The sequence below is a fragment of the Dasypus novemcinctus genome, chromosome 6 (assembly GCF_030445035.2).
Source record: "Dasypus novemcinctus isolate mDasNov1 chromosome 6, mDasNov1.1.hap2, whole genome shotgun sequence".
Classification (NCBI taxonomy): domain Eukaryota; kingdom Metazoa; phylum Chordata; class Mammalia; order Cingulata; family Dasypodidae; genus Dasypus; species Dasypus novemcinctus.
In genome coordinates, this window is record NC_080678.1 from 112,834,315 (window position 1) to 112,856,695 (window position 22,381).

The following is a 22,381-nucleotide window of genomic DNA, read 5'->3' on the forward strand; positions in this document are numbered from 1 at the left end:
GTTAGCCCCTGACCCAGACTGAGCTGTGCCTCCTCCCCCTGGGCCCTCTGCTGCCCGGCTTTGGACCCTTTCTCAGCGCTCTGGACCCTTGCCAGCCCCTCCATCCCATGCCCCTGGGCATGCTCGGCTGGGGGTCTCTGCCCCTAGACCACTTCCCCCGGGAGAAATGGTGCTCATTGGGAATGATGAGCCTGGTTCCGGGGAAATCAGAATAAATTGTCAATGTGCTTTCTATCTCACCCCAGAAAGTGGCTCTGTTTTAGTCTGCTAGGCTGCGAAAGCAACATACCAGAAATGGGTTGGCTTTACAATGGGGATTTGTTAGCATACAAGCTGACAGTTTCAAGGCCGAGAAAAATGCCCAAATCAGGGCATCATCAGGCGATGTTTTCTCCCCTAAGGCCGGCTGTTGGCGGTCCAGGATGCCTCTGTCACATGGCCGGGCACGTGGTGTGTCTGTGGGCTCTCCCTTCTCTTGTTTCATCTTTCTCATTCTCTGTGACTTTTTTCTAACCACATTCATTCCATTTATAAAGGCCTCCAGTAAGAGGATTAAGACTGTCCTTGGGCCATGCCTTAACTGAAGTAACCTAATCAAAAGGTCCCACCTACAGTAGGTGACATCCACAGGAATGGTTGAACTCTAAGAACATACTTTTCTGGGGTCCTAAGAGCCTCAAACCATCACAGGCTGGCGGCAGAGACTTGGGACGGTGTGTGGGAAGGGGCCCCGGCTCCTCGCAGTGACACCTGGGGAGGGCTGGCAGCGCCCACCCCCATCTCCACCTGCTCCCAGCAGCTCCCCTGCTCAGCCAGAGGCACAAGGCCACCCCATGGGCGCAGCCCCTTGCCTGGGGTCTGCTTTGGAGCTGGAGGCAGCCTGGTGTGTGATGGTCATTTGCAAACTTCTGTTGCCCGAGATGCTTTCTCCAAATGCAAGGAGCTGGAGAGAAGATGGGCTCAGTCGAAGTGCGCGAGCTCCCATGAGGGGAGGTGGAGAAGGGGGGCTGCCAGCTGGGTTCTCTGGCACACCCCAGAGAGAAGGCTCTGCCCCCCTGAGATCTTGGAGCTGCCCGGGGAGGATTTGCCAGGCGGGCAGGCTGGGGGACGTTTGGCATGAACCGTGGAGGGTGGAAAAGGCATTCCTTAGCAGAGGAAGTGGCAGGTGCCCTGAGCCAGGGGGCAGGGAGCTCAGGACCCCCGGACGGCACTGGGGCTGGGCCTGAGGTGAGTCTCCAGGCAGGGTGAAGCCAAGTCACCAGGCCTGCCTCCCTCCTGGATGCAGTGGGAGCCCTTGTGGCTGCATAGAACCACACCTGCGGGCTAAAGATCCTGCTGCTTGTACAGTGTTCAGCAGAGGGAGGTGAGGGGCAGCAGCAGAGCAGGGGTCCAGCTGGGCAGCCAGAGCAGGGGACAGGAGGTGGCCGCTCGGCCAAGGCCATGCTGGTGCAGATGGACAGAGCTGGCCTGACAGCATCAGGATGGGCTGGACACGACGGGGATGGTGGCCTCCGGGCCTCTGCAGCTCTGGCTTAGTCTCGCCTTGGTCCTTGGCTGCCGTTCTCCTCTTATTATATGGATGCACCTGCTCAAGTCTCTCTTTTAAAACTGTTCCCTCTTTGAAGTTTTCTGTGTTTGCCGTTTTCTCTTGAGTTTCTTGGCCCTTTGATTCAAGCCATTCACAGGTTATGCCTCCTTAAATTCAGGCTGTGTGTCTTTTTTTTTTAAAGGGAAGTTGTGGGTTTATAGAACAATCATGTGTAAAACACAGGATTCCCATGCACCACGCCATCATTCACACCTTGCCTCTGTGCGTACCTGCGCTACAGTGGGTGAGCGCACGTGATTCCCACTCTACTACCAGCTGTAATCCATGGGTTCAGTTTAGGGCTCACGGCATAGCGCAGTTCCAGAGATTAAACACAGCATTTTCCGTGTGTGCTGCAGCCACGTTAAGATGCACGGCGGGTGCCGCCACCCTGTGGGTCTGAGGGAGGGAGGCCGGAGTCCATCCCGGGACTGGAGCTCGTTCCCACAGGCCTCCCGCCTGCGGGTTCCCTGCTGGACATGGGGCGGGCGGCAGGCTGGCCCCCGTGCTGGGTGAGTTGGCGCTTGGGGGCCTGCAGTCAGGGCAGGGGGGCCGCCTCCGAGCCGAGGCCGGCCAAGACCGCCCTGCACGGGCCTCTGCTTCCCCCGCGCTGGCCTCCCCGTGACCCGGGGCGGCTACGCCCCCGCGCCCAGCGCCGACTGCCGCCCGTCTTCCGCTAGCCCCCAGCGCCCCTGCAACCACCCCCACCCCCACCCCCACCCCCAACCCCACCCCACCCCCTCCGCGGAAGGGGGATTTCCTGCTCGGTTTCGCTGCGCCCACCCCAGTCGGCCTTACCTCCTCCCCGGACCACCCACCCCACCTCCCGGAGCCCCGCCCGCGCATCCTCGGGGTCAGCGCACAGGGGAGGGCCCTGGTGGACGCTTCCGGGGCCCGGGACGGAGGGGACTTTGCTTACTTTGGTTGCTTTTGGTACGCGGAGGGTTTTAATTTAAAGCGGGTGTAATAAGTCAGCTGGGCAAATACGTGCGCCAACGCCTGGGCCGGCAGGTCTGCCCGTGTCTGCTCCTCTGCCCGGGACCCTGCGCCCTCTCTGCCCTGGTTCTGGCTGGCGCGATGGAGAACACGCTTCTCCGCTGGCCGTGCCCGTCCTGCAGGGGCTGCCAGGACAGGGCGCGGGCCCTGGGCTCAGCTGGCCCCCTCTTCAGTGGTCCTTAGCCCCACCCAGCCTGTCCTGGGATCATCACGCAGAGGTGAGGCCAGGAGCTGCCCGGCCAGGGCGCCGCTCCCTCCACGGGGGGAGAGGGACCCCAACTCTTCCCCTAGCCCAGTGTGAAAAATGTTAACTGCTCGCAAGTGTAGCTTAAATACCCAAAATATCCGAAGCTAGTGAAGTGAATCAAAAAGTTCAATTTCAGGAGACCGGATGTCCTGCCACAAGTAAAGCCTTTGACACGAAGGCGGAACTACCCCCAGCCCCAGCCAGGGGGGGAGGTGGAGCCCACTCCCACCGCTCTGCCTCCCTCCCCTCCAGATTTAGGGCTGCTCTGGGGCCCTAGGGCTCTAGGATGTGCGAGGGGTGGGCCTCCCCGCCGGTGCCCCCCCCCCGCCCCGCGGTCATTGGGGGGGAGGGGAAAGTGTGCGCACAGAGGCGCTCCCTGGGGGCAGTGCCCGGAGGTGGGCCAGGGACAGCTGGCGTCCTGGCTTTGGGGTGCCGGTCGGGGCAGTGGCATGGGGGTGCCTGGGCTCGGGTCCAAGCCAAGGCTAGCAGTGCCACCCCAGGCGTGCGGGCAGGCCTGGCTGGGGGCCTGGGGACAGGAGGCAGGCAGCAGTCCTGGGACAGCGACTCAGGGGGAGGAGTGACGTCAGCAGAGACCAGGGGCTGCTCTCCCCAGTCCAACCCGGACAGCGCCACCCCCTTCCCCCTTTTAGAAACGGAAACCAAGCCCTGTTCTCCAAGCTCAGCGCCCACCGCAGGGGATCCCCATGACGCACGGTGGGCGACCAATGCTGGGCATGTCAGCCCTGAGGGGAGACGCTGGCCCTGGTGGGGAAACGGAGGCTCAGACACGCGTCTGGCCACACCTGGCGTCGTCACGAGCTCCGTCCACGTGGTCAATAGCTGCTCCCTGGAGTGCCCCCCCCCCAGGCCCCACGGGTCACAGCGGCTGGGGGGAAGCCCCTGCCAAGCTGTGCTGCGGCTGACCCACCCTCTGGTCCTCGGGTGCCAGGTCAGGACCCCGCGAGAAGGCGCGAAGACTCCTCACAGCACAGCCCCTCGCTCGCCCACTCCGCCAAGCTCCTGGCAAGTTCTGCCCTGGTGCCACCACTAGAGCCAGCCCTGGCCGGCCTTCCTCCCTGGGACAGCCCAGCTCCTTGCAGCCTGAGGCCTTGGCTTTTGCTCCAGGGTCCCCTGCTCAGCCTCCCCTGGCCCCACAGACTATCTCACCACCTTCTGTTTGTCTGTTGATCTGTTTATCATTATCCCCTCCCCTGACCCGGTCCTGAAGAAGGTAAACGCAGGGAGCGGGCACTGTGTCTCCAAGACCCTGGCACATGGTAAACACTAATTTTTTTTTTTTTTAATGAGTAAATGAATAATCTGGTTAGGAATGCGAAGTACCAGCCGGTTGTTGAATGAGGGGCACTGAGGAGCCAGAGGGATGCAGATCCAGAGCTGCGCCTGCTCTGCCCTGGCCTGTCCTGTGGCAGGCATCATTAATCTAACTCAGAACGTGGGAGTCCACCGGAGACCCCAGCTCAGAAACCTCACCGTGCAGCCCTCCAGGGAGCCACTCCCCACCCTTGAGAGTTGAGCGGGGTAGAGTGGAAGGTGCGCCTCGTGAAGAGGCCGGGCATCCCTTGAGGATGCCCGAGGAGCCAGGGAGGCTTCCTAGAAGAGGTGGCAGGGTGGGCCTAAAAGGCATTGGGGACAGAGGGGGAGAGAAAGGAATACTTTGAGGGTGGGGAATATTGTAAGTTTTGGAGGAAAGAACGAAGTGGAGGGGAGGGTATGTGATAGGCTGGCTTGGGGACCTGCTGGGCTGCCCCAGATCAGCTCCCGCAGGGTGGCATGGCTTGGCACCCATGCAGAGCCTTGCCTTCTGCCAGCTGGAGAGGAGAAGTTAGGGGGTCTGAGGAAAAGAGAGGCAAAGTGTGTGCACTGCTCAGGATGCAGGGCAGAACACGTTTCCAGCCATGAGAGAACGGAGGTGATTTGCCGGGTCCCTTACGATCAAGAGTTGAGAGGTGTGTGGAGGGGCCTTTGTCGCATGCAGCCTGATGCAGCCTCTCCTGACACCCACCCAGAAGGGCACAAATCTCCTCTGCCCTGGGCCCAGGGCCCCCTCCTTTCCTTGGGCCACACCCAGTGGTGGGAACATGTCTCTCTTCTCCAGGAGCCTGCGCGGAAGCCCCTGAGGGCAGGGACCCTCTTCCCTCTCCCCCAGGGGGCCACTGCTGAAGCCTCGTGCCCTGGGTTTAGGAGGACGTGCACTTTTCTTATGCTGATGACAAAGCCATACATATTCACCAGAGAAAGTGTGGGAAACAGCCAACAGGGATAAATGAAGAGAAGAGGCGTCAAAAGAGAGCAGGAGAGAGACGAGGCCCCCCTAACCTGAGAGTGCTTGTGTTCACCTGCTGTGTGAGTCCATGCACATGTGTACATGTGACATGGAACATATATGCTTCCCAGCACTTCTACACACATGTTATGCAGACATACACACACATGCTAGATGCAGACATGCAGACACACTCACCACACACATACACGCACAAACACGTGCATACATGCAGAGGCACACAAACATGCATATGCAGACAGAAACACACGTACACAGGGCTACATGCACACACAGACACATCGCACACGTGTGCACACACACACTCAGATGGGCTGTGTTTTAATCGCTGTCTGTGGCCCACGGCCGGCGTTCCTCCCACGTGGCGTCCATGGAAACCTCTCTGTCACCTATTTTCTCCTTTTCCTCCCGTGACCTTGGCCTTTACCCTGCCTTGAGTTCAGTGTTACCTTAAAAGTTACTTTGCGTTTGGTGACTACATTTTGGAGCACTGCTGCTTCACATGGATAATAGTTTATGCTGTAGTTTACCCTCTCCCCCAGTCCACCCAGTGGGTTATGGCAGCTCTTCTCTCAACATCCACTCAAAAAATAAGTGATATGCTAAGGAAAAACAGAAATATCATTTCTTTTTTCTTTAGAAGGCTTTTACAGTTCTTCAATTCTGAAAACGATGTATTTGTTTTAAGTACCTTTATTAAAAATAATTAAAACTAAAATGTAAAAAATTAAAAAGAAAAGTTACTTTGCAGATTTCACCGGTGAAGATGGATGGCTCCGAGCTTTAAGGCTCTCTGAGCTCTTCCTGCAGCAGGGCGGCCTGTGGGGGGAGTGCAGGATGCTGTCTCTCTGTGGGCCTGCCCTGTTCCTGGCCATCTTTGGAGTGCTGTTGGGGGTGGGTGTTGGGCATTTGTCCTGGGCCATGGAGCTTGCTGAGACCCGCCTGTGCTTTCCTTGGGCTCTTCCATGGTTTCCATCCACTTCACCCCTGCTCCTCCCCCAGGGCCCCTGCTCCCCCTCCCCCTCCCCCCCTCCCACCTCCTCCCTGGCCTCAGCCCACCCACCACCACGCTCAGCCCGCCCAGGTGTCCTAGGCCTCCCCAGCTCCCGTGGCCCTTGGGACACCAGCTCTGCCCCCACACACCCCTTCTCTTTGTGCCTGTCCCCCATTCTCCCATCTCTCACCATGTGTGCCTTCCCCCTCCCCAGCTCCCTGCACCTCTCATGCATCACCCTGCTTCACCCCCACCTTCAGTGCAGCCCTCATCTGCCTGGCCCTGTGTGTTTGCCACCTCGCCCTCGTCCACGCCCTTGGCTCCCTCCATCCTGCGCTGTGCTGCACCTCCTGAGCATCGCTTCCTGCAGTCTCTGGGCCAGCCGACAGCAGTGCCCGTTTCTGAGTCCCTGCACACCCACGCAGGCAGAAGATCTGAGCTTGGCCTTGTTTAGGGGTCTGGCGGAAGCCTTCGGTGGGCCCTGCCTGCCCGACACCCCCCGGGCGCAGCTGCCCCCTGCTCAGCCGAGCCCTGCACCCCAGTCTTTTCTCACGCTCCTGCTGGCCTGCCTTGGGGCACTGATCATGGAGGGCGGCTCAGGAGGGGTTCGGGGTGACCGGCATCCCCTCGACCTGCAGAAGGCAGACCCCGGATGGCCGAGCTCCTGAGTGCCTGAGTGAAGAGGCGACTCACCTGTGCAGCCCCTCTGGTGCAGGTGCAGCCATGACTCGCAGCTGATGGCCGAGGACACTGCATTTTCAGTTACGGCCACTGTCCCTCAGCCAGGCCACCCCTGGACCTGCCCTTTGGTGGTGCCTGGCTCCTGGAGGCAAAGCGGGATTACAACCCTCCTCTGGTGTTTATGTGGGCAGGGAGGCGGGTCCCAGGCCGGGCCGGGTGGGCAGGGGCAAGGCAGAGCCTCCTGCTGCTGCAGGGCTCCTCCGGGAACACTTGTCCCCTGGGCAGGCAGGAAGAACCGGCTCTGCGGGCAAGCACTTTGGGAAGGCCCCTCTGGACAGGGCTGCCGCTCCAGGGTGCCAGGCATGCAGCTGAGGGCGGGCTTGCTTCCCTTAGTTCTCACAGCACTGGAGCGCTGCTGGGCCCCCGGGCACACTGCCATGCGAGGGAAGTCCCGTGGCGGGGAACCAGAGCCCCCAGCGGCACCAGCCTCACTCCATCCCAGAAGCTCCGGGGTGTCGGGGCACCCTGAGTCACACCGCTGAGCCGCAGGGCCCCCGCTGTTTTGCCGGCCACCTCGAGCAGGTCCGTGCTGCTTCTAGGCCTTGCTCTGTGGGACAGGCAGAGGCTGTGCCCAGAGTGCACGGGGCTATGAGAATTGGGTGTGGCCCCACCTTAGGGCAGTGCTCAGGGCCCCTCCTGGGGGTCTAGAAGAACCCAGGGGGCAGGTGCAGAGGGTGGGCGTGGGGCCAGGCCTGGGGCCGGGCAGAGCAGGAGCCCCCCACACGCTCGAAGGCGGTGGAAGGACAGTGGACTGGCTGTCCTGCTGGGTGCACGTCCTCAGCCTGACCCCAGCTCCTAGGAGGATTTGGGACATCAGCTGGGGCTCTGCACAGCCCTGTGCCTCGGTTTCCCTCCCTGTAACATGGAGAAGGGGACATGTCAGACTCCACGGCCCGTCGCTCCCTCCTGCCCACCTCAGGCCCGAGCCATTGCTGCAAGCCCTCTCCATGGCCAAGGCACTGTCCTCAGCCCTCACCTCCCCCTGGGGAGGGGGCACCCTCTACCCATCTCATGACAGTGGCAGGAGAACTGCGCCCCCAAATCCACCTTGTGGGGAAGAAAGCGTCTTCAACTCCTGGTGCTGCCACGACCAAGCGCCACAGGCTGGGGCTTAAATGACAGAAGAGGATTCCCGCAGGCCCCGAGTCCAGAATCCAGGCCTGGCCGGGCTCCCTCTGGGGCCTGCAGGGGAGATTTCCCATGCCCCTCTGCCGGCTTCTGGTGGGGGCAGGCTGCCAAGCCAGGGCATCCCACCTTGGCTGCCCCATAGCCTTCTCCACTCTGTCTCTCTGTGTGTCTCCTCCTCCTTTTTTTTTGAGGTACCGGGGATCAAACCCAGGACCTCATACATGGGAGGCAGGTGCTCAACCACCGAGCCACATCCAGTCCTCTCTCCTTGTAAGGACACTGGTTGTACTGGATTAGAGCCCATCCCAAGGGCTGTCAGAGGTTCAGAGGTTAGGAATCGCGCAAGTGCTTTTGGGAGCTGCCGTTCAACCCATAACAGAACTTTTTTTTTTTTTTAAAGATTTATTTTTTATTTATTCAATTCCCCTCCCCTCCCCCGGTTGTCTGTTCTCTGTGTCTATTTGCTGCATCTTGTTTCTTTGTCCGCTGATGCGCTTCTGTTGTCATCAGCTGCACGGGAAGTGTGGGCGGCACCATTCCTGGGCAGGCTGCACTTTCTTTCGTGCTGGGCGGCTCTCCCTACGGGTGCACTCATTGCACATGGGGCTCCCTATGCGGGGGACACCCCTGTGTGGCAGGGCACTTCCTGTGTGCATCAGCACTGCAGGGCCACCTCCACACCGGTCACGGAGGCCCGGGGTTTGAACCACGGACCTCCCATGCGGCAGACGGACGCCCTAACCACTGGGCCAAAGTCCGTTTCCCCCACAACAGAACATTGAGTCCCATTTTATGATGGGGAGACTGAGGCTCCCAGAGGCCAGCCACAGCGGTCTGCCTCCCAAATCAAGAGCTCAGACTCGGCCAGGGGTGGCTGACCGGAAGTCTCATGTCCTTTTAATGGCACCCTCTGGCCCAGAGACAAAATCACCCTGGGCACAGAGTGGCCTCCGTGGGCCCCCAAGGTGGAGGCTGCCCAGCCCAAGTCCCGTGGCTTCCGGAAGGCCCAGCCTCAGGGCCATGCCCTGGCACTCCTGCCTACACATGCCAGGACTGCTGCAGCCCCTGGAGCTCCGGCCTCAGAGCTCGGGGGCCGGGTCCTGTGTCAGACTTCCCCAGTGGAGCCCTCCGGCCCAGACGGGTCCCATGGAGGGGTGTGCTCCGTGGACAGCAGGCGGGCCCTCATCACGGACCCAGGAAGCTCCTGTGGGCACCCCGTGAATGTCCACCCCACCCTGCGGTCCCAGCTCCGGGGGGCACCCTCCCCTCCTGCAGCATCACACAGTTGCCGTGGTGAACGAGGGCCTTCCAGGTGGGCCTGGGGACCCACAGCGCCCGCTGGGCAGTGCAGGACACTGGACAAGGTCTCTTGGCAGTCGGCAGGTGGAAGGAGGGTGCCTGGGTGTCCCCTGGGGGCAGGTGTCCAAAGGGGCCATGTCTCTGGAAGGCAGCAGCTGCCTGAAGCTGCAGTGGGTGCCAAGCCCGCGCTGCCCCATCTCGGGGCGCTCCGGGGCGAGGGTGCTCCGTGCAGCCCCTGAGATTGGCTGGTGGCCCCTGGGTCCCGCCCCCACCTGTGGGGCATGCCTTCACACCCACAGTCACCCACCCAGGGGGCTGGGTCCTGGGGAAAGGCCCAGCGCCCGAGGCCCTGCCGGCAGCGTCTTCCTCCCTCTTTGCTGTGGGGAGAAGCTGTGGCCTGAGGTTGGGGCTCACACGGAGAGGCAGGGGCGGTCACCCCTCGGGCTGAAGTGTGGTTTGCTGGCCTGGCGAGGGGAGCGGCCGCGGTAGGCCTAATTCCGCTGCCCCCATAATAGGGTGGTTGGTCGGGCCCACCGCCACCCCTGAAGGAAGCTCGGCATGGGCGCAGAGTGCCCTCGGGTCTCCCCTTCTCAGCAGCCATGCTTCCACGGCTGCCCCTCCTCCCGGATGGCGCCACACGATGCCTGTGGGGCGGCACCCTTCCTCTTCCTTCTCCCTGCGCAGGCGCAGGGTGGAAAATTCCAGTCTGCCCTTTTCCCCTCCCCCAACAGCAGCAACAGCCAGGCGTGGGCGGGAAACTCCAGTCTGCCCTCCACCCCAGCAACAGCAGCCACCAATCCCTAAACCCTGCCCCTTCCCCCAGCAACAGCGACAGCCAATCCCTAACCACCACCCCTCCCCCATCCAGTACCACCCACTGACCTTTCTCCGGCAACCAATCAGAACAGGGCATGGCTTCGACCAATCAGCCTTCCCCAGCCCCTGTAAAACTGTTGCCTCTCCCTCAATAAAGTGGACTTGCGTGTTTACCTTGTCTCCTCGGTAGTTCTTCTGCCGTGCGCCCTCCAGTCCTGAGAGCCCCCGACAAGGGCCTGGCCTCCCTTGTCCCCAGTTCATCGCCTGCTTCTCCGGGCGGCCCCTTCGTCGCCAGCTTCGCCGGGCAACCCCGTCAGCCGAACCGCGCAACCCCTTTTGAGACCAATCCCTCGTCTGCTGCCGGTCCGACCCTTCGTCCCAAGCGGGACCGACCCCTTGTCCGCAGCCAGACCCCACCTCTACCGACCGAGCAAGCCGCCACAGGCAGGGACCCCACAGCAGCGGGGTGCACGGAGCCCCTGGGCACAGCGGGGCCCAGAAGGGCTTGGTGGAGTGAGGGGGCACCGGGGCGGTTTCTAGGACTCACTAAGTGTTTCATTCGTTTTGTTCCTGCTGTGCCAGCGCCCCGAGAGCTGGGCACTGCCCCTGTGTCGGGCAGGAGTGGATGGCTCAGAGCGCCCGCCCTGCCCGCTGTGGGCTGTGGGGCGATCGGCAGGAGCGCAGCTTGGCGGGATGGGGAGGGGGTATCCCTGCAGGAATGGGGAGCTGGACCGCGGCGTGCACGATGGCATGCGGCCCTCAGAGAGCTCCTGTCCCTCTGTCCTCAGGGAGCTGACTCCTCTTTGACTCGGTTTCTCCAGGGGCTGCACCACCTGCTCCTGCCTGGGGGTGGTGGACGCTGGCCGACCGGTGGTCCCACGGCCTGGCCCCATCCTTGAGCCTGCACCCGAGGGCACCGGCCTCCTGCCTCTGCAAGGTCCTGCCGAGCCCTGGCCACCTCCTTGCCTGCGCCACCATGGGGGTCCTTGGGGACCTTGGCAGCACTTGGGGACCCTAGGGACTGGCTTCCTCTGCTCTGCGAGGTCCGTGAGCCTATCCCCTGCCCTTAGGTCACCTGCATCTTCCAGAACCGCTGGGATACCTCTCACCCCTTACTGCCCCCCCCGGCGGCCTTTGACCCTGCTTCTGGGGGAGCAGAGCTGTGAGGCCATGTTTACCCACAGCCTGCCTTTTCCCTGGGGGGCTGAGAGAGAGGCCGAGGCCCCCGATATCCCCCAAATGCTCCTCCCCCCGTGCCAGCTGTCTTGTCTAGGGTGCAGCCAGTAGCAGGCCTGGAAGGGCCCTGGGGCATGCGCGCTGCCCTTGCCCTGCCCCAGCCTTGCTTTTTCTACCTGACACCTTGATTGTTGCACGTGGGTTTGAAGTATAAGATGCATGAGTCCTTGGTGATGTACCAGGCGGGGAAAGCATCTGTGCAAGCAGCCTGGGTTCCAGAAACCAGCCCCTGCCGGGCACCCCAGTCCCCACGAGCCCCCACCCACCTAGTCCCTGGCCCCAGGGGTCAGCCCTCCTGCCCTCCAGCCTCGCAGGCGCCCCTTGCTGTGCGCGGCCGTCCCCCTTCCCGCACGCGGCTGCCCGGTCCGCGGTGTTGACCGTGGACGGTCACAGCGCACTCAGCCGGCCTGCCAGGACCGGCCCGTCTTGGCTGGGAGAGGGCGGTTGGCCCCGGGCTGGGCCAAGCAGGTTCCTAAAGAAATGTCTTTCTGTGGTCTGTTGGCCATTTCAGAACTTTGGAAATGTTATAGTCAATTCACTAGAAAGTGATTGGAAAAAAAACCCAGAGCTGTTGAGTGCATTTGTAGCACCAGGCCAAAGCATCTTACAAGCTCTAGTGTTGATTGATTAATCATCAAAGTTGTTTAAAAATATTTAAATTTTTAGATGTATTGATATTTAAAAAGATAACAAAACAAGAGATCCATTTGGGGAAATTTTGCCTCCAAAGTATTTTTTTTAAAAGTTCAGATACTTAAAGGAAAAGTACTCTGAAAAATTCATTATGAGTGACAGATAAGTGAGACATTATTTCCTCTAGTTCTAGAGACTGGGAATCATTTGTCTCTTAGGACCTTCCCATTACTTTTTTTTTTTTAAGATTTATTTTTTTATTTTATTTCTCTCCCCTTCCTGCTCCCTCCTCCCCCCTCCCAGTTGTCTACTCTCTGTCCATTCGCTGTGTGTTCTTCTGTGTCCACTTGCATTATCTGGCAGCGGTGGGAAACTGCATCTCTTTTTTGTTGTGTCATCTTCCTGCCTCAGCTCTTCATGTGTGCGGTGCCACTCCTGGGCAGGCTGCATTTTTTTTGCATTGGGCAGTTCTCCTTACAGGGTGCATTCCTTGCATGTGGGCTCCCCTACATGGGGGACACCCCTGCGTGGCACGGCACTCCTTGCACGCATCAGCACTGCATGTGGGCCAGCTCACCACATAGGTCAGGAGGCCCTGGGTTTGAACCTTGGACCTCTCAGGTGGTAGGCAGATGCTCCAGCAGTTGAGCCAGATCTGCTTCCCTCATTACTTTCTGGAGAATGTACAGAAGCCCCTAGCTCTTGGGCTTCTGAAGGTTCAAGCTGGAGCCTGGAGAAGGACTGAGGGTCATGGCTCTTGGTTATATGTGAATGCAAAGCGCCAAGGCTTCTGGAGTAGACACAAAAAGTCAGAAAATAAAGCCTTGCAGACAAATTACTAAGTGTTGGGATGGTTTCAAACCCAGAAAACTGGACTTAAACAACCCTTGGTATAATCTTCGTCCTCTCTTCTAAGAGGCCCTGACAGTTCACATCCAGCTAGGTGATGTCTCCATTGAATGGCATGAGTGCTGGCCACAAAGAAGAAGAAACATTCCCAGGAGCGTTCCCAAGGTGAAGGAGACCAGAGCCCTTGTTTCCTGGCACCCTGACCTTATTTTTATACAGAATGCCCACCTGCTGCTTAAAAACATCTTGTTTCACATCTCTCACAGGGTCAGAAGAGAAATCCCAAGGGCCATCAGAATGAAAGAGCATTGATCAGTCTCATGAGATGCAGGGCCTGGCCTGGGAGTTCCCGAGGAGGCCCTCCCAGGCCGACCTACAAGAAGAGATGCTCAGCAGCCCGGATGCCAGAATGGGGCCTGCAGGTAGGGCCAGCATCTCTTCTGTCTGGGATTCAACGTGTAAAGTGGGCAGAGCAGGGGATTTGTGCCCCTGAACTTGGGCTCCTGTGGCTGTGATTAAGCTGAGCCTTCCATTGAAAAATTGTGATAGCCTGCTTTTAGGAACAGTCCATTTTAATCCATGATGTCTTGTTGGAAGCCATTCTTGGAAAGGAGACTGAAGTATCTTCACTTCAGCTGCATAGCTATATATGTATTTTTTTCTTTGTCTTTTTTTTGTTGTTGTTACATTAAAAAAAATTTGAGGTCACCTATACCCCCCACCCCCCTCGCCCCACTCCTCCCATAACAACAAGCTCCTCCATCATCATGGGACATTAATTGCACTTGGTGGCTGCATCTCTGAGCATAGCTGGATATTAACAGCATCCTCAAACCATGAAACAACCTTTTCTAGTGTGGACCCACCGAGCCACATGTACCAAGTAAAATCTCAGCTCTGCTGGTTCTGTGTGTATAACAAGGCAATAGCTGAGTATGCTTGAGTGGGTCTTGTGCCATTGCTGAGATCTGTTTCTTCTATTGCATGTTTGCTTTGGAGGGGACAGCTTCTGACAGAAGTGAAATCATCACCAAAAGAACAGGGCATAAGGTGGGACAGAACTTGTTAGCAGTCAGCCTCATCAGGTTAACTGTGATTTCGAGGCTAGGAGAAGTCCAAAACCACGGTGTCAACAAGGAGATGCTTTCTCCCTTAAGGCTGTGGCATTCTGGGCTCACTCCTAGCTATCGTTGGGCCTTGTTTTTCCTGTCACATGGTGATGGACTCTCCTTTCTCTTCTGGATTCCCTTGATTTCCCTTGCTGGGATTTTGATAGGAAAAGTTGTAAACCAATAAATCATTTTGGGGAGAAATTCCCATCTATGAACACAGCATGTCTCTTCATTTACTGAGATCTTCTTGGATTTCTTTCATAAGCTTTTTGTAGCTTCCAGCATGCAAGTCCCATCTATATTTTATTAGATTTACATCTAAGTTTTTAGTTTTTCTGAGCAATTGAAAATGGTTTTGTATTTTTAGTTTAGATTTACACATACTTTATTGCTAATAGAAATACAATTGGTTTCTGTACATTGATGTTGACACCTTAGTTCCCTAGGGCTGCCTAACTTAAGTATCACAAAATGGGTGGTGCTGCTGAAGTGAGCACCAAAATAGGTGGCTTAAAACAACAGGAATTTCTGGTCCCACAGTCTGGAGGCTTGAAGTCCAAACCCAGGTGCTGCTGGCAGAGCCAGGCTCCCCTGAAGTCGGTAGGGTTCTGCCCGGCTGGTGGCATAACTCCATCCCTGCCTCCGTCACATGGCTCTCTTCTCTCTGTCAGAGCCTGATCCAGATTGGTCTCATCTTAAGAAATCATATCTTCAAAATCCTGTATCCAAATAGGGTCACGTTCATGAGACTGGGGGTTGGGATATGAATATGTCCTTCTGGAGGACACAACTCAATCTGTAACAGTTGATCTTGTATCCAGTGACCTTGCTTAACTTATTTGTTCCAGGGGGTTTTTGTAGTTTCTTTGGGATTTTCTATGTAGTACAAGGGGCTCTCTAACGTCTTCTGTTCCAATCTGCCTTTTCATTCCTTTACTTGCCTAATTTGGCTGACAGGGACTTCCAGTACAATGTTGAATAAGAGTGGTGAAGTGGACAGCCTTCCCTTATTCCCAACCTGGGGGGAAGCATGCAGTTTTTCACCATTAACTATGTTAGATGCTCTTTATCAAGCTATCAAGTCGAGGTGGTCCCTCTAATCCTAACTCGTTTGGGGTTATCATGAAAGCTTGTTGGATTTTGTCAGATGTCTTTTCAGTGTCAACTGATATGATTATATGATTTCTCCTTTTTAGCCTGTTGATCCTCTAGATTACATTGATTATTTAAAAAAATTTTTTTTAATTTATTCATTCCCTGTCCCCCCCTCCCATTGTTTGCACTCACTGTCTGCTGCTGTCCGCTCTCTATATCCATTTGCTGTGTGCTCTGTGTCTGCTCATCTTCTTTAGGAAGCATTGGGAACTGGTTCTGTGACCTCTGATGTGGGAGGGAGGTGCTCAAACACTTGAGCCACCTCAGCTCTCTGCTTTTCTTATGTCTTTCCTCTTTGTGTCTCCTGCGTTGCGTCATCTTGTTGAGTCAGCTCGCCACACCTGTCCATTGCTCCAGCTCACTGTCTTGCTGGTCTTCTCCAGGAGGCACCGGGAACCTAACCCAGGACCTCCTATGTGGTAGGCAGGAGCTCAATCACTTGAGCCACATCTGCTTCCCTACATTGATTTTCTTTTTAAGGTTTATTTTTTATTTATTTTTCTCCCCTTCCCCGCTCCCCCCTAGTTGTCTGCTCTCTCTGTCCATTCGCTCTGTGTTCTTCTGTATCTGCCTGTGTCAACGGCACCCGGAATCAGTGTCTTGTTTTTGTTGTGTCATCTTGGTGCATCAGCTTTCCGTGCATGCAGCACCATTCCTGGGCAGGCTGCACTTTTTTCACGCTTGGTGACTCTCCTTACGGGGTGCACTCCTTGCATGTGGGGCACCCCTATGTGGGGGTGCCCCTGTGTGGCACGGCATTCCTTGTGCACAGCAGCACTGTGCATGGGCCAGCTCCATACAGGTCAGGAAGCCCTGAGGATTGAACCCTGGACCTCCATATGGTAGACCGACGCTCTATCAGTTGAGCCACATCTGCTTCCCTCTATTGGGAATTGTTTCCTCCTTTTTTCCATTTTCTGGAGTAGATTGCATAAAATTAATTTGAATTGTTTTTTAAATATTTGGTGTAATTCTCTAGTGAAACCGTCTGGGTCTGGAGATTTTTGGGGGAGTTTTTAAAATTACAAGTAAATTTGTTAGTAACTAGAGGGCTATTTAAATGATCTATCACATGTTGGTTATAGTAGCTTTTTTTTTAAGATTTATTTATTTATTTCTCTCCCCTCCCCCCCCCACCCCCACCCTGGTTGTCTGTTCTCTGTGTCTATTTGCTGCATGTTCTTCTGTGTCTGCTTCTGTTGTTGTCAGCGGCATGGGAATCTGTGTTTCTTTTTGTTGCATCATCTTGTTGTGTCAGCTCTCCGTGTGTACGGCACCATTCCTGGGCAGGCTGCACTTTCGCACTGGGCGGCTGTCCTCACAGGGTGCACTCCTTGTGCATGGGGCTCCCCTATGCAGCGGACACCCCTGCGTGGCACGGCACTCCTTGCGCGCATCAGCACTGCGCATGGGCCAGCTCCACACGGGTCAAGGAGTCCCAGGGTTTGAACCGCCATCTTCCCATGTGGTAGATGGACACCCTATCCACTGGGCCAAGTCCGCTTCCCATATAGTAGCTTTTGAAGTGTTGGTAAATTTCACCAGAATTGTCTAATTATGTAGAAATTTTCATAGTTTTCCCATATTACCCCTTGAAGTCTTTTCCCAAAATTGGAAAATTTTCTGCTATTATTTCTGCTATTATTTTCTAGCCCCATGTTCTTCCTCCTTCCCTTCTGGGACTCTGATGACATGAATGTTAGATGTTTTGTTGTAGTTATACAATTCTTTAAGTCTCTGTTCATTTTTCCTTTCTATTTTTGCTGTTCAGATTGGGTAATTTTATTTTTCTATTTTTCACTGATTTTTTTTTTTCCTCCAGCCTCCATCCTGTTTTTAAGCTCATCCAGAGACATTTTTTATTTCGGGAAAATTTTCAGTCCTAGAATTTCTGCTCAATACTTCCTAAAATCTTGTATCTTTGCTGCGGTGATCAATTTTTTTTTCATTTGTTTCAAGCATGTTTATAATTGCATTGTTCATTAAAGCATTTTTATTATGGCTGCTTTTAGAATCCTCAGGTATTCTAATATCTTGGTGTTGATGACTGTTGATTTTCTTTTCTCATTTAAGTTTTCCTTCTTCTTGGTATGATGAGTGATTTTCATCTCAACTTTCTAGTTTTCTTTTCTAAACATTTGATTTGGGTCTTTTTGTATTTTCCAAGCCTGTATTTAACTTTCTGAGTATATAGAATATAGTTGTAATAACTGTCTTTATAAGTCTTTTTCTGCTAATTCTAGCACCTGCATCTGTCTGGATCTGTTTTGATTCATTCATTATTCCCCTCACTAAAGGTTATGTTTTCTTGTCAGTTTGCATGCTTTGTAATCCTTTGTTGGATGCTAGACATTGTGAATTTTACTTTGTTAGATGCTGGATATTTTTGTATTACAAAAAATCTTCTTGAGCTTTATTTTGGGATATAGGTTAAGTTACTTAAAAATGGTTTTGTCCTCTTCGGTCTTCCTAGTCTTTGTATGATTTCTTAGGGAAGTCCAGTGCATTGCTCAGGTGAAAGTTATTTTCCCCCACCTCTGAGGCAAGCTCTTCCTGCAAACCCTACCCAGTGGCCTATGAATTATGAAGTTCTCCCACTGCAGGCACTGTTCCAGGTCCTCCAAGAGTCCTGGGCATTGCTTCCTCCAATCCTTTTGGATGGGTCTTTGCCTGAGCCTGAGTAATTTCCTGATCAGTACCGTACTAAATGAATATTCAAGGGGACCCGCTGCAGATCTCTGGGGACTCCTCTCTGTGCAACACTCTCCCCTTTGATACTTTATCCTATGAACACTGGGTAGCTGTATTGATCTCCCCACACTCTCAATTCCATCTCCTTAACCCAGGGAGTCCTCCAGGCTCCATCTTAACTGTCTACCCTGGTACCACAGGCTAAAATCTCTCTCCAGGAAGTATGCTGGGCCAGTTGTAGGGCTCATCTTATTTGTTTCCCATCTATCAGTGCTATCACTATCCTTTGTTGCCTGAAAACTGTTGTTTCATGTTTTGTCAATTTTGCAATTATTTCAGGTGGGTAGGTTAACCTGGGCCCTGAAACTCCATCTTGCCCAGAAGTGGAAGACTTCCATATTTGTTTTAATATAAATACATTCTTTATTTAGCTATTACATATATTTTTTTAATTTGAGCCTCAGTTGTATAGATAGTGGTCAGGAAATTTTTTTCCTTAATTTTAAAATACTTATGGTCATTTTGTTGTATTTATGTTCTTAGTTCCATTAATTCCTGTATCTTACTTCCATTCCCTGAACTCATATAGGCAGCAATTCTAATGTGTATTGTGGGTATCCTTTTATTTATATGAGAACTTGTAAAATGTATAATTTTTTTAAAAACATACTTTTAGTTTTACTTCAGCCATGTTAGGTTATTCGTGAGCTGTGAATACTGGCCATGCTACTTAGTAATAAGCCCATCAGTTCTACAAACTACATTGTAAGCTTGATCTCCAGTTATAATTTTTTTTAAGATTTATTTTATTTCTCTCCCCTTCCCCTCCGTTGTCTGCTCTCTGTGTCCATTTGCTGTGTGTTCTTCTGTGTCCACTTGCATCTTGTCATGTGGCACTGGGAAACTGTCACTTTTTTTGTTGTATCATCTTGCTGCGTCAACTCTCTGGGGCCACTCCTGAGTGGGCTATGCTTTTTTTACGTGGAGTGGCTCTCCTTGAGGGATGCAGTCCTTGCGCATGGGGCACTCCTATGCGGGGGACACCCCTGCTTGGCATGGCACTCCTTGCGTATGACAGCACTGCACATGGGCCAGCTGACCACATGAGTCAGGAGGCCCCGAGTATCAAACCCTGGACCCTCCATATGGTAGGCAGATGCTCTATCAGTTGAGCTACAATTGCTTCCCATCTAGTTATAATTTTTTATGACCACTTATTTGTAATGAACATAACCAAGATTCTACTGGTGATTTTTTGTTCTTTTGTCACTTATGTTGCTCTATGTGTATTCATTCCATTCAGACTCCTTCTAATTGATTCTTTCTCTGTCTACCACTTTTAATTGATGCTCTTTTATCTGCCTCCGCCTTTCACTTGTGAGAATTCCTCTTGGGCACATTCACAGGAGCAGGATTACTAGGTCCCATATTACACACATGCCTGCTCTACCTTCTATTTGATAGTTTCCATGTGGAAATTATTTGCAATCTTAGTTTTGGAATTTTATTTTAAAAAATCTATATTTTAGACTTGTCAATATCTTTTTTTTACATTTATGGCATCACTGTTGTTAATGCCATGTCTTCCTTTTAGAATCAGGTTTTTAAAAAATTTTATTGGTTTAAAAATGTATAGTAGAGAATATGACAATTTAAAGTCATTATAAACTTAGAGCACATTTTAATGATTCTAAATGATTTATTTTGGTGATCCTAAGTGCAAAAACCTGAGAGTTAACAGTTTTCATGTTGGCTGCCCAATCTATCCAGCCTTAAAATCCAATAATGTTTAAAAGTGTGCAAATGCTATGAAGGTGGAAAGACAGATTCCCATTTACCAAAAAGAAAATTAAGGCACAGGCGAGACTCAAGATCATAGCACTTGATCAGTGGCACAACTACATTTATAAACACTCTTCGTATACAGGACAGGAATTCCTGTTGGCAGATTTTCTTTCTTAACTGCATTTATATATGATCCAAGCATTACAAAACAAATATGAATTCTTGAAGTCTGGAAAACAGGCTCCCAACTATAAGAATGATGAAGAAAATTCACAGTGTAACCTGGAATGGAGAGGGGGTCGATGCTAGGTGTATTAGTCAGCCAAAGGGGTGCTGATGCAAAATACCAGAAACTGGTTTTATAAAGTATTTATCTGGGGTAGGAGCTTACAGATACCAGGCCATAAAGCGTAAGTTACTTCCCTCACCAAAGTCTACTGTCACGTGTTGGAGCAAGATGGCTGCCACGTCTGCAAGGGTCCAGGCTTCCTGGGTTCCTCTGGCTCAGCTCCTGTTTGCTCCACAAGGACAGCTGTAGATTATAAGGCTCTCTAGGCTTTGCCTCCCTCCACAAGGACAGCTGTAGACTATCAGGCAAACAGCTCTGTCTCTTTCCCTGGGGCTCCAACTTAAGACTTCAGCATCAAACTCCAGCATCAAAATCCCAACATTAAGAAACCCCCAACTCTGTTCTTTGCCATGCCTTTTATCTCAATGTCCTAATCACAACTCAGTTATGCACAGGTACAGATCAGAATGCAAACATAATCCAATACCTATTTTTGGAATTCTTAACTATATCAAACTGCTACACTAGGAAAGGGGAAAAATGATTTGAAAGATCATAATATGGCAAAGTTCTGCCAAACATAACCTAAACTAGAAGAAAGAAAGGTGGCCTATGCTGTAAAGCCGATATTCAGACAAAGGGGGAGAGAAAGGTGTTAAAATAGGATAGGAACTTATTTACCTCAGTATCTCCCCAGTGTTTGGCACACATCTCCATATGAGTAATCCTCTTATTACTTGAGGTAGAAAAATATTGGAAGTGAACTGAGTTTACGTTAAAAAAAAAAAAGAAACAACAAGCCCTATTTTTAATGCTATCCATAACATTCACATTATCTGGAGGAATCCCTTTCAGTAAAGTAATTAGATGCCATTTTATTCCGACATTTACAGGTTTTGATATTAAGTAGTATCTTATAACTGAAGGAACAAAGCCAAGTTTAAAAACAAAAAACAAAAACCCACCGAAGTTCACAGCAGGTCTGTGACACACCATGCCTAAGGACCGTGCTTCCCTCGTCAGGGCCTAGCAGGCTCCTCCTGGGGGTCCGGCCTCCCGCCTGGCTCGGGGCAGCGCTCCTCCTGCCCAGGGCCGGCCGGCGCCCTCCGGGCCGCGATCGCAGCTGGCCTCCCCGTGGCTGACAGCCACTCAGGGCCGAGGTGGCCTGCCTTTCCTCTTTAACTCTAAAGGACCTAGCGCTCAGAGGGAACGCAGGTTACACAGCACGTCTGACTCGTCTCCAGCAGTTCATTTTACCTAAGGTGAGAAAACGTTTCCAGTTTTTTTTTACACTTTTAAAATGAAAGTTAATAGAGCACAAAGAACGTTACATTAAAAAACATACAAAAAACATGAGGTTCCATATACCCCACTCCCCACCCCCACCCCACCATGTCTGTAAATTGTATTTTTTTAAAGATACACACATCACAAAAAAATGTTACATTGAGAAATATAAGAGCGAGGAGCGTGTTAAAGGGCCAAGGCCCTTCGTGGCTAACCGCACCGGGCGCTAAACTTGCTTTCCCCACTGGAGGGGCCGCCCACGCGGCGCTGCCTGGGGCTGGCTGCGCGCCTCCTCCCCGGGGGCGGCTGGCGGCGGCGGCACGGTGGCGTCGCGGGGACCCGGAGCGGGTTAGTGCGGGCGCGCGCCGAGCGCGCGGCCCCGCCCTACCGGGTGCGCGTGCGCGCCGGGCCCGCGGCCGCCCCGGCCAGGCTGGGAGAAGGGCGAGTCTGGGGTAGGGCCGGGTTCGCGGAGGCGGCCCTTCAGGGGGACCGCGGGGAAGGGGTCCGGCAGTGGGAACAGGCAGGCGCGAAGTGGGAGGTGCGTGGGGAGGTGGGAAGGGAGCCCGGGCCCTGGAGGGTGGGCAGCAGGGGGGCGGGGACGGCGCAGGCCCTGAGGGCTTGTTCTTCGCGCACCCACCGGGCTTCCCGGCCTGGGGGTAGAGGAATAAAAAAAATGTTCTGTATCGCCCCCACCCCACTGTATTCCCCTCACCCCACTCCTCCCGCACCAACAACCTCCCTCATCATTGTGGCACACTCATCGCACACCGCCAACACATTTTGGGGCACTGCTGCGCACCATAGATAATAGTTTACCCTGTAGTTCACCCTCTCTCCCAGTCCATCCAGTAGGTTATGGCAGGATATAAAATCTAGCATCTGACCCTGCCATATCATTCAGAACAACTCCAAGTCCTGAAAATGCCCCCACATCACATCTCTTCTTTTATCTCCCTGCCCTCAGCAACTACTGTGGCCACTTTCTCCACATCAATAAGTTGGCAGTTCTTCCAATCAAATATCCTCTCAACCTATTTTTGTTCCCATTTTCCCCCAGGAAGAATTAGTCGACCAGGAAGAATTAGCAGTTATCTAGGTGAGTTCCTCTTTCTAACCTCATTTTTCCAGAATTACATTTATTTCATTAAAATATCCTTGGGGTGCAGATGTGGCTGAAGCAGTTGCGTGTCTGGCTCCCACATGCCTTCCCGCGGGTGCCTCCTAAAGGAG

The 22,381-nt window shown here is 53.6% G+C and overlaps 1 long non-coding RNA gene across 2 annotated transcripts in view; it reads left to right on the forward strand.

Annotated features, from left to right (window-relative positions):
* The window catches only part of LOC131278796 (uncharacterized), a 56,229-nt gene that overhangs the window by 26,666 nt on the left and 7,182 nt on the right, over positions 1 to 22,381 (forward strand). For both annotated transcript variants that reach the window (XR_009186233.1, XR_009186232.1), the window contains exons 2-3: positions 13,099 to 13,254; positions 22,209 to 22,247. This is a non-coding gene — a long non-coding RNA (uncharacterized lncRNA). The remainder of the gene's footprint in view (positions 1 to 13,098; positions 13,255 to 22,208; positions 22,248 to 22,381) is intronic.